At 46.6% G+C, this 14,555-nt stretch overlaps 1 protein-coding gene and 1 long non-coding RNA gene across 3 annotated transcripts in view; both read right to left on the bottom strand.

The window, feature by feature from the left end:
* PPARGC1B (PPARG coactivator 1 beta) overlaps positions 1-14,555 on the bottom strand; it is a 118,884-nt gene that overhangs the window by 101,421 nt on the left and 2,908 nt on the right. The gene's annotated exons all lie outside the window — the stretch shown is intronic.
* LOC128568880 (uncharacterized) lies at positions 12,031-14,364 on the bottom strand. Its single transcript, XR_008375238.1, has 2 exons — positions 14,059-14,364; positions 12,031-13,377 (listed from the first exon to the last, which is right to left on the bottom strand). It is a non-coding gene; the product is annotated as an uncharacterized LOC128568880 (long non-coding RNA).

Genomic DNA, 14,555 nt, shown 5'->3' with positions numbered 1-14,555 from the left:
TTTAGAAAACTTCATGGCAGTGCCTCAAAAAATTAAAAATGGAATTACCATATATAATCCAGCAATTCTACCTCTGGGCATATATTCAAATGAATTGAAAGTAGAGCCTCCAAGAGATATTTGTGCACCCATGTTCACAGCACCATTATTCACAGTAGCTAAAATGTGGAAGCAGCACAACGAATCGACAAGCAAAACGTGGTATTACATGCAATGGAATGAAATTCTGACACATGCCCCAACAGCGCCATCCTTGATGATATTAAGTGAAATAAGCCAGTAAAAAAAGTACAAATACTGTATGAGGTACTCCGAGTACTCACACATAGAAACAAGTAGAATGGTGGTTGCCAAGGGATGGGGGAGGGAGGAATGGGACTATTGTTTAAATGGGTAAAGAGTTTCAGTTTTAAAAAATGAAGCGTTCTGGCCAGTGCCTGGTGTCTGTAGCTCAGCAGCTAGGGTGGGCGCCGGCCACATACACCTGGGCTGGGGGGTTCGAACCCAGCCCGGGGCCTGCCAAACACCAATGACAACTATAACAAAAAAAAAAAAAAGAAAAGAGTTCTGGAGACAGAAATGTGGTAGGGATGGTTGCACAATATAAATTTTTTTTTTTTTTTTTTTTGAAACAGGGTGTCACTCTTTAACTGGGCTAGAACGTAGGGGCATCAAACTCAGCAGCAACTTTAAACTCTTGGGTTCAAGCAATCCTCCTGCCTCAGCCTCCCAAGTAGCAGTGTCTACAGGCACCTGCCACCAGATTTGGGTTTTTTGTTTTCTTTTTTGTGAGTCTCAGTCACCCTGGGTAGAGTGCCATGGCTTCATAGTTCACAGTTACCTCAAACTCTTGGGCGCAAGTGATGCTCTTGCCTCAGCCTCCCGAGTAGCTGGGACTACAGGCAACTACCACAACGCCTGGCTATTTTTTGAGATGGGCTCTCACTCTTGCTCAGATCTTGTCTCAAACTCCTAAGCTCAAGCAATCCACCCACCTTGGCCTCCCAGAATGCTAGGATTACAGGTGAGAGCCACCAAGCCAGGCCTAATTTTTTTTTTTTTAATAGAGATGGGGGTCTCGATCTTCCTCAGGCTGCTCTTGAAATCCTAAGCTCAAGCAATCCTCTTGCCTCCGCCTCCCAGAGTGCTAGGATTACAGGTATGAGCCACTGCAACTGGCCTTTTTATTTTTTTTTAATAAGTGTATTTAATACCACTGAACGGTACACTTAAAATTGGTAAAAGATGGTAAATTTTATGTTATATGTATTTTGCCAAATAAAAAAATTGAAGGAAAAATAAAAGGAAATATTCAATGAGTACCAAGCATGTGCTGGACCCTACCTAGTCCAGGCCCCAGAGACACAGTGGGAACCAGTTGGACAAGGTCCAGTCCTAGCAGAGCTTTCATTCCCAGAGGGGTAACAGGCAATCAATGAGGTACAAATTAATAAACAAAAGCCTCTGGGAGTGGCACCTGCCTTAAGAAGAGACCAGGGTGCTGGTACAGACAGTGTGCAGGGCAGAAGCATCAAGGGAGGCCTCTCTGAGATGACACTTGAGGACTTGAGAGCATGCCTAGCGGAGGGAACAGCAAAGGCAAAGGCCTCACTACACCAGCTGGAAGATTACTTCCATTATTATGAATCACTCGGGCCACAGCCCCTCCACATGGGAGAAGCAGCACCCATAGCTGGTAGGGCAGTGAACTGGGCATCAGAAGTATCTCTAGTCCTGTTACTATCCCTGAACTGCTGTGTGGCCTGGGGCCATGACCAGTTCCCTCTGCTCCTTAAAAGTCATGATAAATCAAATGATCTTGGTCTGGGGGTCTGCAGGTGACTTGTGTCCTCTCAGGCTCCCCCCTCCCCTTTCTTCCAACCCTCTCCTGTCTTACTGCAATCCTGATGCTCCCACCTTCAATGAGCTGTCCCACAGGTGGATGCATGGCTGAGGACCAAGGGTTTGAAATTGGTTAGCTGAGGCATCCTACCAACTCTCACTCTGGACCTCTATTTCCCCATCTATAAAGTGGGAATACACCTCTCCTTTTACCTGTGACACAAGACTGATGTGACCATCGAGTGGAAATATCAGATAACAAAGCTGCCCTGCTCTGACCAGGCACTATAAAGCTGCCTTCCATCTGTTCTTTGGTCATTTGTATACTAAATGCTACCCAGGCTCGGCGCCTGTGGCTCAAGTGGCTGAGGCGCCAGCCACATACACCTGAGTTGGCAGGTTCGAATCCAGCCCGGGCCTGCCAAACAACAATGATGGCTGCAACCAAAAAAAAAAAAAAAATAGCCGGGCATTGTGGCAGGCGCCTGTGGTCCCAGCTACTTGGGAGGTGGAGACAGGAGACTCGCTTGAGCCCAGGAGTTGGAGGTTGCTGTGAGCTGTGTGATGCTATGGCTCCCTACCCAGGGTAACAGCTTGAGGCTCTGGCTCAAAAAAATTAATTAATTAATTAATAAAAAATAAAATAAAAAATAAATGCTACCCTGTGCTCTGACCTGAGGCAAGAAAAAGATGGAAGGGAACCAATAGAGTTAATAACAGACATTCTACTACAAATAGTATCAGAGCTTCAGGAGTCCCTAGTTGGGGGACAGAGTAACGCCCTGTGACAGACTGGATTCCTAACAGTGGTTTACCATTCTACAAAGACTTGCTTCCTCCAAAGCGAGAGGAAGTTTTTCAAAAACATAGAAGCTTAAGGGCCTACTCTCAAAAATTCCCACTCGGTAAGTCCAGGGCAACCCCAAAGGGGCTACTATGATTTTTTTTAAACTACAGTGTTGATTCTGATGTGCACTCATAGCTGAGAATCACTGATTAGTTCTACCAAGCTGGGAAGGTAAGTTGTATGATCATTCTTATCTGGGAGCTGGCTAACCAAAGCACAGAGTAACTATCCAACTCCTTAGATCACACAACTAAAAAGTAACCTGGCTAAGATTTGAACCAAACAGTTGGACTCTAAGGTCCAAGATTGCATCAATCACTAGGCGACAAGTTTTCTGGAGGCCAATCAGCCTTTGCGCAACCACATGCCCTTTGTATTACCCCATGCAGCCCTGGAAATGAAAAAGACAATACCTCGTTTTCAGAGACCACATTAACTTTCAAAGAAAGTTTTATAGCTAGATAACACTTCATTCATCTGGCATCCTCAAGGAATAATGTGTGCTCACAATGAACAAAGTTTATAAATAACTTTGAATGCCAAAACTTTTTCCTGCTTTTGAGAGACATCCTATTTTTGATGGTAATACCAAAACGTTCTTCACACTTTCTTGCTTCCTCAGAGAGAACACTGAACAGAATGTACCTTTCCTCAGAGAGGCTAAACTATCTTTATCACCCCAAAGCTTTGCACTTTCATATAGTCATGTATTTGGGAACAGGAGAGAGGGTCGGGACCTCCTTGCCCCTTCACTAATGCCCCCAAGCTGCTGTCAGTGTTGCAGTCCCCAAGTCTGCCTCAAAGCCTCACTCCATGCCTACACAGGCACACACTAACAGAGTTGATCTGAAACTTCTAATGACATGAGGCCTGGACATGACTGTCAAGCCTATAAGAACTGTGGGCAGGCAGTGACCATAGGTCAGTGGTTAGGGCACTGGCCACATACACCAAGGCTGGTGGGTTTGAACCCAGCCAGACCAGCTAAAGCAACAATGACGACAACAACAACAACAACAAAAAATGGACGTTGTGGCAGGCACCTGTTGTCCCAGCTACTTGGGAGCTGAGGCAAGAGAATCACTCAAACCCAAGAGTTTGAGGTTGCTGTGAGCTGTGATGCCACAGCACTCTACGGAGGGTGACATAGTGAGACTCCGTCTCCCAAAAAAAGAACCGTGTGCAAACAGAGATCAAATTGGTTCTAAGTAGGGAGGTTGACTGGTGAAACACACCAGGGGGTTCCCAGCAAGGAAAGAAGGATACAGCATGGAGTTAATCCTCTTGGCCTAGACACTGTGGTCACAGGACCTCCCTCTCCCAAAATCCTCTCTGGGTCATCCTTGCTTCCCCCTGAGTGGAGGCTAGCCTGCCCAGTCCCTCTGGAATGAGTGGTTGGGCAATGGGCATGAGGTCAGTGTAAGGTGCTAGTTTCAATCTCCCTAGAAGATGTGGGGACATTTGACCAGACACCTTACAGATACAAAGATTCCTAAAGCTCTGAGCCCCTCCCCAATTGGGCCAGAGCAATGCCCTATGAATGACTAGATTCCTAACAGCGACTTAACATTCTACAAAGACCTGCACACTGGAGGCATATTCTGATAGGGGGTTCTTGTGGCTCCATAGTGTTTGCCTTTGATTTCTTTGTGTGCAAGGCTTATCTTAGTGACAAAGGCAGTGGGTTCCTGGTGGGGACTGATACAACACCCCTGCACTCACCTCACCCATACATCCTAGCACAGCTCCCAGCACAGAGAAAGGCCTCTGGGGCCAGGCAAATGTTAGGTGAATTTTCTGAATGATCAAACGGCATTAGTTCATTCAGTCACTGAACAAGTATTTATTGGAGCCTGCAGTATGCCAGGGAGTGACAAGTCACTGGGGAATTTGATGGTGAACTGGCTCGATAAGGTCCCTTCCCTTAGCCTGACTGGGTAGAGAACGGTATAGAATAAACACATAAACTAAGGTTTTAACAGGCTGAGGCTACAGTTTTGCATTTAACCAGACACCACAGAAGGCCCGGGGAGGAGTGGTATGCAGTGGGCCCTGAATAAATGGATGTCCTCCCCATACAAATGCTCTTCTACACCTCCATCTCAGCTGGGGAAAACTCCTCTGAGCCCCCTGAACTCTGTGCCTTCTATGTCCCGTGACTTCCACTCACCCCAGCACTGAGTCTGCACACAGGCTCCACTGCCCACCCAGGCTGCACCACAGACGCCTCCTGTCACCCACTCTAGTCCTTTCTCTGTGCTCAGCCAGATTAGCCATGCTGCAACGGGTAGCACCCTGTGCTCTGAAGCCAGGCAGACCTAGGTTCAACTCCCTGCCACTTCCTAACCGGGGTATTTGAGGAGTCAATGAACTTCTGAGTCTCAATTTTCTCATGTGTCATAGTACCACCCTCACTAAGTAGGGGATTAAACAAGATAATGCACCTAAAAGTCCTAGCTTAGTATCTGGAACATACCAAGTAGTCTGTGTTAGCTATCGTGTGTGATTACTGTTATTATTATTATTAATAATAGTGAAATCATTTACTGACTCTCCACTGCCTGTCAAGTCCAGACTCCTCTCCTGGACATCCCAAGCTCTTCTTGTTAGTCAGTTTCCCATCTGTTTTGCTTTGGGACAGCTGGGGAGGGCAGACATAAAGTCACCAGGGTGACAGGGTATAGGAGGCAGGAGACCCAAGGCTCAGTACTGGACAGTGGGATCTCAGAGCAAAAAAAGGGACAGTTCTGAGAAGGGGGTGAGAGGAGAGAGCACTTGGACTGGGCCTTGAAGGTGCAGTTGAAGATGGGAGGGGTAAGGAGAAGGAACAGACTCTAGTAAGGCCCCCATCACTGCCTGCTACGGGGGAGGGACTGCAGAATAACACCAGCACCACAAACCCTAGGTCAGTCTGGGTCCATCCAATTATAAAACAGGGACACCAATGGGGATCCTCCTGGGGTTAAATGTGATTATACGTAAAGAATATAGCGCAAGGCCTAGAAGAATAATTTCTTGAAAGGGCTAGTGACTGTTAACTATTCTCATCATCATTATCATTACTGTTAAAGGACATGATTGAAGACGAGACCCTAACACCGGGGTTCACATTTGGAGTATTAGGTGGTTCTGCTCTTGCAGCAGTGGGAACAGTGTGGCACAGCCATATAAACGGTAGTTTATGAGCAGATGGACTGTCATATGGATGGGCAGTTGAGGCCTTGAATGCCATACCCAGGAGTCTGCTTCTGCTAGTCCTGCAAGGGGGGCTTGAAGATGTTTTGAGCAAGGGCTGCTGTGGCTTGGGATCACTAGCAGCATGACAGCTGGCTTGTCCTCAGTGCCAAGGAGATAGGGTAGGGCCTTCCCCAGTGTTCTGGGTACCACACTTCACTACAAGCAGCCTGAGATCAGAAAAAAAGGCGTGAGCAGCCACGTTGCCAAGGCTGTTTGCCATGGCAACATCAGGGAGCAACTCGTGGCCCGGCTGCAACAACAGCTCAGGGCCTGGTTGGTTCTAACATCTTCTCACTCTCCCTCTGCTAAATGACTGTGTTCTGCCAGGCAATCACAAGGAAAAAATACAGACATAGAGCTATCAGGGAGCATCCATCTCAGCCCAGCAGGGCTCACCCGGCTGAGTTCCCAGACAGTGGATCCCAGACAGTTGAGTCCCCACTACATAGTGTAAGCCTAGCCAAGCAGACAGCAGCTGAGGGTCCTGTCCTGCCTCTGCCAAGGGAAGAAGGCATCCCTGGTCTGCTCCCAGTCTGTTCCTCACTTTGAGGTAAACGTATGAAGCAAAATAGTCTCTACAGCACTCTCAACTTCAAGAAAGCTCAAGTTGACATTTACATTTTGTATTTTTACATTATTGTCATTGTCATCATAATAATAATGACTACCATATATGGAGCACTTGCTATATGTCAAGCAATGCTGCAAGCCTTATTTATTTATTTATCCTCTGCAGTTATACTATTATTATCCCTAATTTTGTAACTAGGGTTGGAGAGACTAAGATGCTTGCTCAAGGTCACATAGCCAGTAACTGGGAAAGCCCTGATCTGAACCTTAGGCAGTTAAACTCCAAAGCCCAGAGCTCTTAACTTCATCTGATTTTTCTTCTCCTCTCTTCAAGTGGCATCCAACTGGATTTGATTTCCCAGGTCAGTAATGCAACACTTGCTAACACTGGATGGGATTCCTCTTCTGCTCCCCAAGAAGTACAAGGGGAAGGAAAACAAAATACTTTGGAAGAGGAACATAGACTCAAGGACCTGGAGCTCAGGGGAAGACAAACAGCTGGGTGTACATGGTATTTGTCTCTGAATATTAACAAGAACTACTAATAACTGAACATTTCTGAACACTTTACAGGCATTGCCTCAATTAGTCTTTACTAAAATGCTTTATAGTATGTGTTACTATCAGCCCAACTTACTAGATGAAAAACTAAAGCACAAAATTCTTCTCCAAGGCCACAGGCATGCCCCAAGCATAGCCCAATCCTAGAATTCAAAGCTCTCTTAGCTCTGTTTTTTTCCTCAAAATGTTTGTTTTCCTACCTAAATCACCAGGCAACAATTACAGGTCTTTGGATAATTAATCAGTGACTTTCTCCTCCCATTCGTAAAAGCCTCTGTGGTCTCCTACTGCCCCCATGAGCCTATAGCCATGGTGCCCAGCCCAGGTGTGTGACCTCAGGCCAGAGCCCTCTTCTCTGAGCTCTGTGGATCCAGGCCACTGGCCAGTTAGCTCCCTCTCCCTCACTGGGTGGTCCTGAGCATCTAATGAGAAATCCAATAGGCTACAGCAATGGGTACAGGTGGGGGATTGGGATTTAGGAAGAAAATGCAGTCTGTCCAGGGGTGATGTTGAACTTTACCTAAGGTCCTACAGCCATCCGAAGCCCAGCCACCCCGGGCAACAGTGTCTTTCAGAGAATTACCTATCCTGTCCCTCTCCCAGAGCCAAGTCCTGACACTGGAAAAGAACTGGTAGAGGGGTCAGGAGCCTGGGCCTCCTCCAGCTATATGGCTTCTCCTCCTGCACCTGTGTCCTCTCTTCTGGAAGAAGCGTGGTGGACCTGATGCTCTCCAAGGGCTCGTCCAAGCCTGGCAGGAGAGGGAGCTGCTCACGGCCAAAGTTCAAACCCCAGGTCAGTCCCTCATGGGTGCAAGCTCCTACACAATCTCCTTGTACCTCAATTTTATCACTTATAAAATGGGGAAAACTGAAGAACCTCACAGGGTTGTTGAAGAAACCCATACAACAGTACTCAAAACTCTCTTCCCTGATACACACTGAAATATTCACAGCTGAAATGAGTACGTGGTGCAGGTGGATGGAACTAGAATTACCATAGGTTGGTTGGTAACAGTGAAAACTGGGTAACAGGGGCTTCAGGGTTCACAGTACTATTGTCACTGCTGTCTACATCCATAGTAAAATGCTTAAAATACAAAGGTTGTTTCAGAGAACCTGACATCTAAACATACAAAAAATTCTTTTGCTCAAAAACGTACCTACTTAATGGGTAACCACAATACTAGTCCAGGATAAAAATAATTCTTCCTTGTTCTCCCAGAGCTTTCCAGTTGTAGGGATATAAGCACGCACAGATACTATGAGGCCGTAAGTGGCACACGCCACAAGGGTGGTAAACATAGAAGAACAGGTAGCTGAAAAGGCTTCCCAGACAGGACAGGCTTTCAAGGAGGGGCTTGAAGTTCAGGCGGCAGGGATGGAAGTTCGCAAAGGACATTCTTGCTCATTCCACAAGCACTTCCTAGTCAATCCTTCCTCAGGAATACATGGACTGGAGAAATAAAATGAGAAGCAGCGTCTGCCCTGAAGAGGCTCACAGTCCAGCACACTCACTCACTCACTCACTCACTAGAGAGGATTTATGGTGTATACTGTGTTCACTGTGGGAAGAATGGTGAATGAAACAGACAAAAATCCTTGCCTTTGTGGAGCTTAACATTCAGGAGTGATTCCTACATCTATAATTTGGTGCTTAGGATATGTCAAGCATGTGTTACATGCTCTAAATCCATGCTGTCATTAGATTTTGATTGACTCTTCACAAGAATCTTATGTGAGAAGTGCTGTTTATCATTATTTTCCCACATAAGGAAATGGAAGCTCAGAGAGGTTATTTGACCCGCCAAAGTCCTCAGCTGGGAAAGCAGAACCTGGATTCAACGCCAGTAAAGGGATTCCAAAGTGAGTCCTGTGCCAGCCCTGCATACTGCCACACGGGGGATGGAGCAGCTGGCCTGGAGGTGAGAGAATGCATTACCAATGACAGAAATAAAGACAGAGGACACAGAAAAAAACAGCAGGAGCCCAAGACCAAGTGAGGAAATGTCAGGGCATATTCTGGGGAAGGCCAGGATCTCCACTGAAAAGTAGACAACTCAGGATAAAGCCAGGGGCCTAACTCTCCAACTTACCTGTACATCAGGTTTAGTATAGCCTTTAATTTTTAAGTACTGGGAAGCTGAACTATCAAGCTATGGTAAGACATGGAGGAAGCTTAAATATATACTACTGGGCGGCGCCTGTGGTTCAGTGAGTAGGGCGCCGGCCCCACATACCCAGAGTGACAGGTTCAAACCCAACCCAGGCCAAACTGCAATTAAAAAATAGCCAGCCAGGCATTGTGGCAGGCACCTGTAGTCCCAGCTACTCGGGAGGCTACGACAAGAGAATAACCTAAGCCCAAGAGCTGGAGGTTGCTGTGAGCTGTGGCGCTAGGGCCCTCTACCAGGGGCGATAAGGTGAGACTCTGTCTCTTAAAAAAAAAAAAAGGGCAGTGCCTGTGGCTCAAAGGAGTTGGGCGCCGGTCCCATATGCCGGAGGTGGCAGGTTCAAACCCAGACCTGGCCAAAAACTGCAAAAAAAGGGAAAAGAAAAGAAAATATATATAACCTCTCTGGGCTTCCATTTCCTTATGTGGGAAAATAATGATTATATATATACTACTAAGTTAAAAAAAAAAAAAAACCCAATCTGAAGAGGCTACATCCTGTATAATTCCAACTGCATGACATCCTATAAAAGGCAAAACTATTAAGTCAGAAAAAAGATCTGTGGTGTCCAGGAGTAGAGAGAGGGAGAAATGAATAGGTGAAGCAGAGGGTTTTTAGGGCAGTGAAAACCACTCATGTCATCATACATTTGTCTAACTACGCCTGTAGAATGTACAACACCAAGAGCAAATCCTAATATAAACACAGACTCTGAGTGATAATGGTGTGTCAATGGAGGCTCATCTACTGAAACAACTCTACCACTTTGGTGGGGAACATGGTAGGAAAAATGCTGTGCATGTTGGACGTGTGGGTATATGGGAAAGACCAGTACCTTCCTCTCTATTTTGCTGTGAACTCAAGTCTGCTCTAGAAAAATAAAGTAAATTTTTAAAAAAGTATTAAGGAGGCAAGGGAGATGTTTGAGCAAGGGGGTGACATCAGACATGCACTGTCTGCCAACAGGGCCAAAGGCCAATGGGAGAAGACAAAGCCTGGTATGGCAAAGATCCGCTTGGTAGTAATGGCAGGAATCCAGTTGTGAACAGACAAGGCCCTATCTCAGAAGAAGGGGAGAGGATAGGAAGGTCAATGCAACCCAACTGATTCTGCATTGACTGAGTATTCATGGGAAGGAAACGAGGCACTTGACTACTTTAGAGCAGGACACACAGGAACTGAGACTGCTCATTCTCTTCCAAATGACTTCATTAGAGTCCCCATCACCATCACATAATAAGAATTATGCTCCTCTTTTTTACATAAAAAAGGATGGCATGCATGAAAGTAGGCTTTATACTTAATCCTGTCCTAAAGTGCTTTAAAGAAGGAATTTCCAAGTTTTAATGTTCATCTCACATATACTGTATTATTTCATTCTCAACCTGAGAGTTAGGGCCTACTACGCATTATTTCAACCATTGAGAAACTGAGGCCTAGAGAAGCAAAGGACTTTGCTTTTGTATAGGGTTCTGCAATTCTCTCTGTTCAATGTGCCTTCCTTTGTACTCGGTATCCAAGGTATTAGAAAAACAATAATGAATAAAACAGAGTATCCCTGTTTTCAAGAAACCTGGAGTCCAGTGGTCCAGGAATGCTGCCCACTAATCCAGAATCTTCCACTCACTCAAAGGTAGCGTAGGTGATGTAGTCTTTAGCAAGCTAGTAAGTTTTCTGAAACTGTATGATCTATACAGCTGTAAAATAATACACTTTGTGGAATCTTTGTAAGAATGAAATGGAATAGCAAAAATAAAAGGTTCAGTAGAGTGCATGGGATCTAGAGGACCATCGATAAATGTTGCCAATGAAGGCCCAGCCGCAGGGCCACTGCCTTTCCTGGGTTTCACAGGCATCCTGATTACTTGTACCAGCCAGGGAGCCCCCATGAAAGTGGAGCCCAAGTCTCTGGAGAATGTGGCCCCTTCTGGGCTCAGGTAAGTTAACTCTCCTTGGTCTCACAGGGACGAAAAGTAGACAAGTGCACCCAGCACTGCCCACACTTCAACCTGCTTCTATACATGGTTAGAACTTTGACTTGGAAAAGAAGTTGGCCCTGGCATCAAGGGCTGTGGAGGTAACAATATTCTTAGTGAATATTAAGACTTCTAGCCATTTTCCTCATTTTACATGTGGCAGAAGCCCCTTCTGAATGCTCAATTCCAGCTTTAGAACAATGAGGGGTTGCAAAATGGGCCAAGCTCACAAACATGGTATTTCACAGAACAGAACCACAAAAGACCCATGATCATATGAGGAAAAGTTCAGTGTCGCAAGTAATGAAAGAAATTCACATTTAACCATAGGGGTAATAGAATTTATTGATGAACATACATACTGGTAAAAATGAAAATACCAAGAGTTATCTGGATTTGGGGAACCAAGCAGTCACACACAATGATGTTATATAAATAGTACAACCTTTCTAAGATGGCAATCCAGGAATGGGTTTACCAAACGCCTGCACAGTCCCTTTGATGGAGTAATTTCACTTCTAAGAATTTAAAGGAAAGAAAAAAGATATATGCACAAAGATATCCATTTTAGCATTGTTTAACAATACCAAAAAAAAAAAAAAAAAAAACTGTAAACAACTTACGTATATAACAATAAAGGATTGATTAAACACATTTTGGTTCAACTCTCAATGAAATGCTATATAACCATTAAGATATTAAGCAGAATATTTATTGATATGAAAAGATATTCATAGCATCTTGGTTTGGAGGAGAAAAATCAAGTTAAAAGACACTGTGATTCCAAGTTATAATTTAATACGTTCAGAATGACTCCATTTTTGTAAAAAAGATGTTATCCATATGAACAGGAAAGAAAAAAGAAATAAATTAATAGTGGTTATCTTTGGATCATTAGTACATATTTCTAATTTTTCTCTTTATGCTTGGCAGTATTTTCTAACAATTCTATAATTAATATTTTTAAGTGATGAGGGGTTGGAACAGGTGATTTCTAAAGTCCCTGCCAACTCTGACATTTTAGGCATCTATGACTGATGCCCCTAGCAACTTTGAAAGGCCCATATTTAGTGTGGGCTTACTTGTGTGGCCTTTGGAGCCTCAGCTTTTGCTCACAGCTGCAGCCCTCTGCATTCCACTTTCCCCACACTTGCTGCCCAGCTGTCTCCCCTGCCAGTCTGGGAGGTTCTGCTTAGCAGGCCCCAGCTGTACCCCTCCAAGTGCCTAGCCAAGAGCTGAGCAAAGGAACACAGCTCAGCATGCTGACAGGTACCATGTGAGCACAAAGAGATAAAAGGCACAACTCTAGCTCTAGAATCTTACTGGACACCAAACTCACGCATAAAGTGCTTGATTGTATAACACAAAGAAAATCAGAGCAGAGAAAGCAGGGCAAGCTGAGGTGTTGCCTACTAGAGAAGGCCATGCAGGATGGGTGGGCGAGGGCACTAGCGTCAGGCACAGCCCGAGGAAGGGTAAAACCACCCAATGTCCTTTAGGATTCATGACTCAAACCTTTCCAAGTAACTTTCACAATCCTTGTTCTGCTTAATTTCTGTACTTCAGCCCCAATGGGTAAAAGTTAAGTCTCCTAAACAGAAATTCTCCCTCTAATCTAACCCCGGATTAGCCAATGAAAACAAAAATCTTTTGAACAAAGACAGTGAATTACCATTTTATCCACTTTCCCCCAAAGTTCACAAAGAGAGAAGTGAAGGAGGGGAGGGATTAGACATCTCACATGCAAACACTGCTCACCCTGGCCCACCAGGCCATTGGATTCTCCTCCGGGTACCACCAGCCCCATTTGACAGAAGGAAGAAAAGGCAGCTGTGAGAGTTAAAACGGCTTGCTCCGAGGTCACCCAGCCAGAGAGTGGGGAAGGTGACTCCACTCAGGCCTTCTGACTCCAAGTCCAGTGCTATTTCAAGGTAACACACAGGACCTGGAGTCAGGAGCCCTGGGTGGCTCTGTCACCCGCTGGCTGCGTGGTCCCGTACAGGCTCACCCCTCACATCCCTTTCCCCAACTGTAAAATGAGGCGGCGCACAACGGCCCGCCCAGGTCGTCCTCTGGCTGGGTTCCATGAGCCTTCTACGGGTGGCTGCAAAGCTCATCCTATCAATTACATTTCCCAAGTTGGACCGGCAAAGATCACCAGAAGATCCTCTGCCTGTCACGTGGTTACATAAAAAAAAAGCAAATGTCCCAGATTAACTTTCATTGCCCTGATCTTGCTGACGACTAACTACCTAATTTTCTAGTTTACTTGGGTAAAACATTCCTGCTGGCTAGGCTAAAGGGGCAAATAATTATTGTTGAGTCAAACACCAAGATGGGAGTTAAAACTCGGGGCTAAGGTCCAGAGCTGACAATTTTTGCCATGCCGGGAGCTTCTGCTTGGCAGGGCCCAGCTGTACACCTGCCTGTAATCCAGGGGTCTCCAGCTCTTTCAGGCCTCCCTCATCGGAGTTTTAGTCTAGAGATTTGAAGATGCTCCCAGGCAATTAATCTGGACAGTAGCAAGAGAGAGTATCTTCCTGGGATCAATTCTGAGCACCTCCGCTAGGCATTCAACCCAGTCGCTCTAGCCCCGGGCTGCCGGCTCCGGGGATACTGAGGCTGGGTCTTGGTTTCCGCGCAGACACCGGCGCCAGGCGTGTGACGGAGCCGGGCGACAGCGGCGGGAGCTCCACCGCAGTTTCGTCAGAGGTAAAGGTACGCGCCTGGCGCGCGCGGCGTGTGCACACACATACACACACCCGCGCGCACAACCCGCTCATCACACTCCCCCCAGACCTCGAGAAGCGCAATCACAAGCCACCAGCCCCTTCGGTCTCTACCGCGAACCCACCCGAGCTCGCCTGCCACGGACCACGCGCCCCGCGGCTCCCTGACGCAGCGGCGTCTGCTGTGGGCTAGGTCCGGCCTTCCCCGGTTGGTAACAAGATTCCTTTCCGCGACACCGCCACGCCACGCCGTCCCAGCCGCCAGCCTGAAGTCGCCACCCGGAGTCCTCCCGGAGATGAATGTCTCGGTAGCTGTGTCCCCTCCAAGACGCATTTCACCGCAAGAGTCAGCTTGCAAGCCTCTCCCCGCCCACCCGGTCCCATGACAGCTGCTGCCGCCCAAAGACTGGCAGATTATAACAAGAAGCAAAGTTTCCCGCCCCCCCCCCCCGCCTTCCCCCTTCTTTCCAGTGTTATGCAAAACGGGCCGGCACCAGCGCTCCCACTCCAGGTACCAAACCAGCCCACCAGAGCTGCACCGGGTTCCGCCCGGCTGCCCCTCTCCGCGCCCAGGCGTGTCCCAGCATCCGGGGTCTCCTCCAAGGTTTCGCCGCATCCCCAG

Source organism: Nycticebus coucang, chromosome 17 (assembly GCF_027406575.1).
Source record: "Nycticebus coucang isolate mNycCou1 chromosome 17, mNycCou1.pri, whole genome shotgun sequence".
Lineage (NCBI taxonomy): Eukaryota > Metazoa > Chordata > Mammalia > Primates > Lorisidae > Nycticebus > Nycticebus coucang.
The sequence above is the reverse complement of the archived record's forward strand: the minus strand, read 5'-3'. Positions and strand labels throughout refer to the sequence as shown.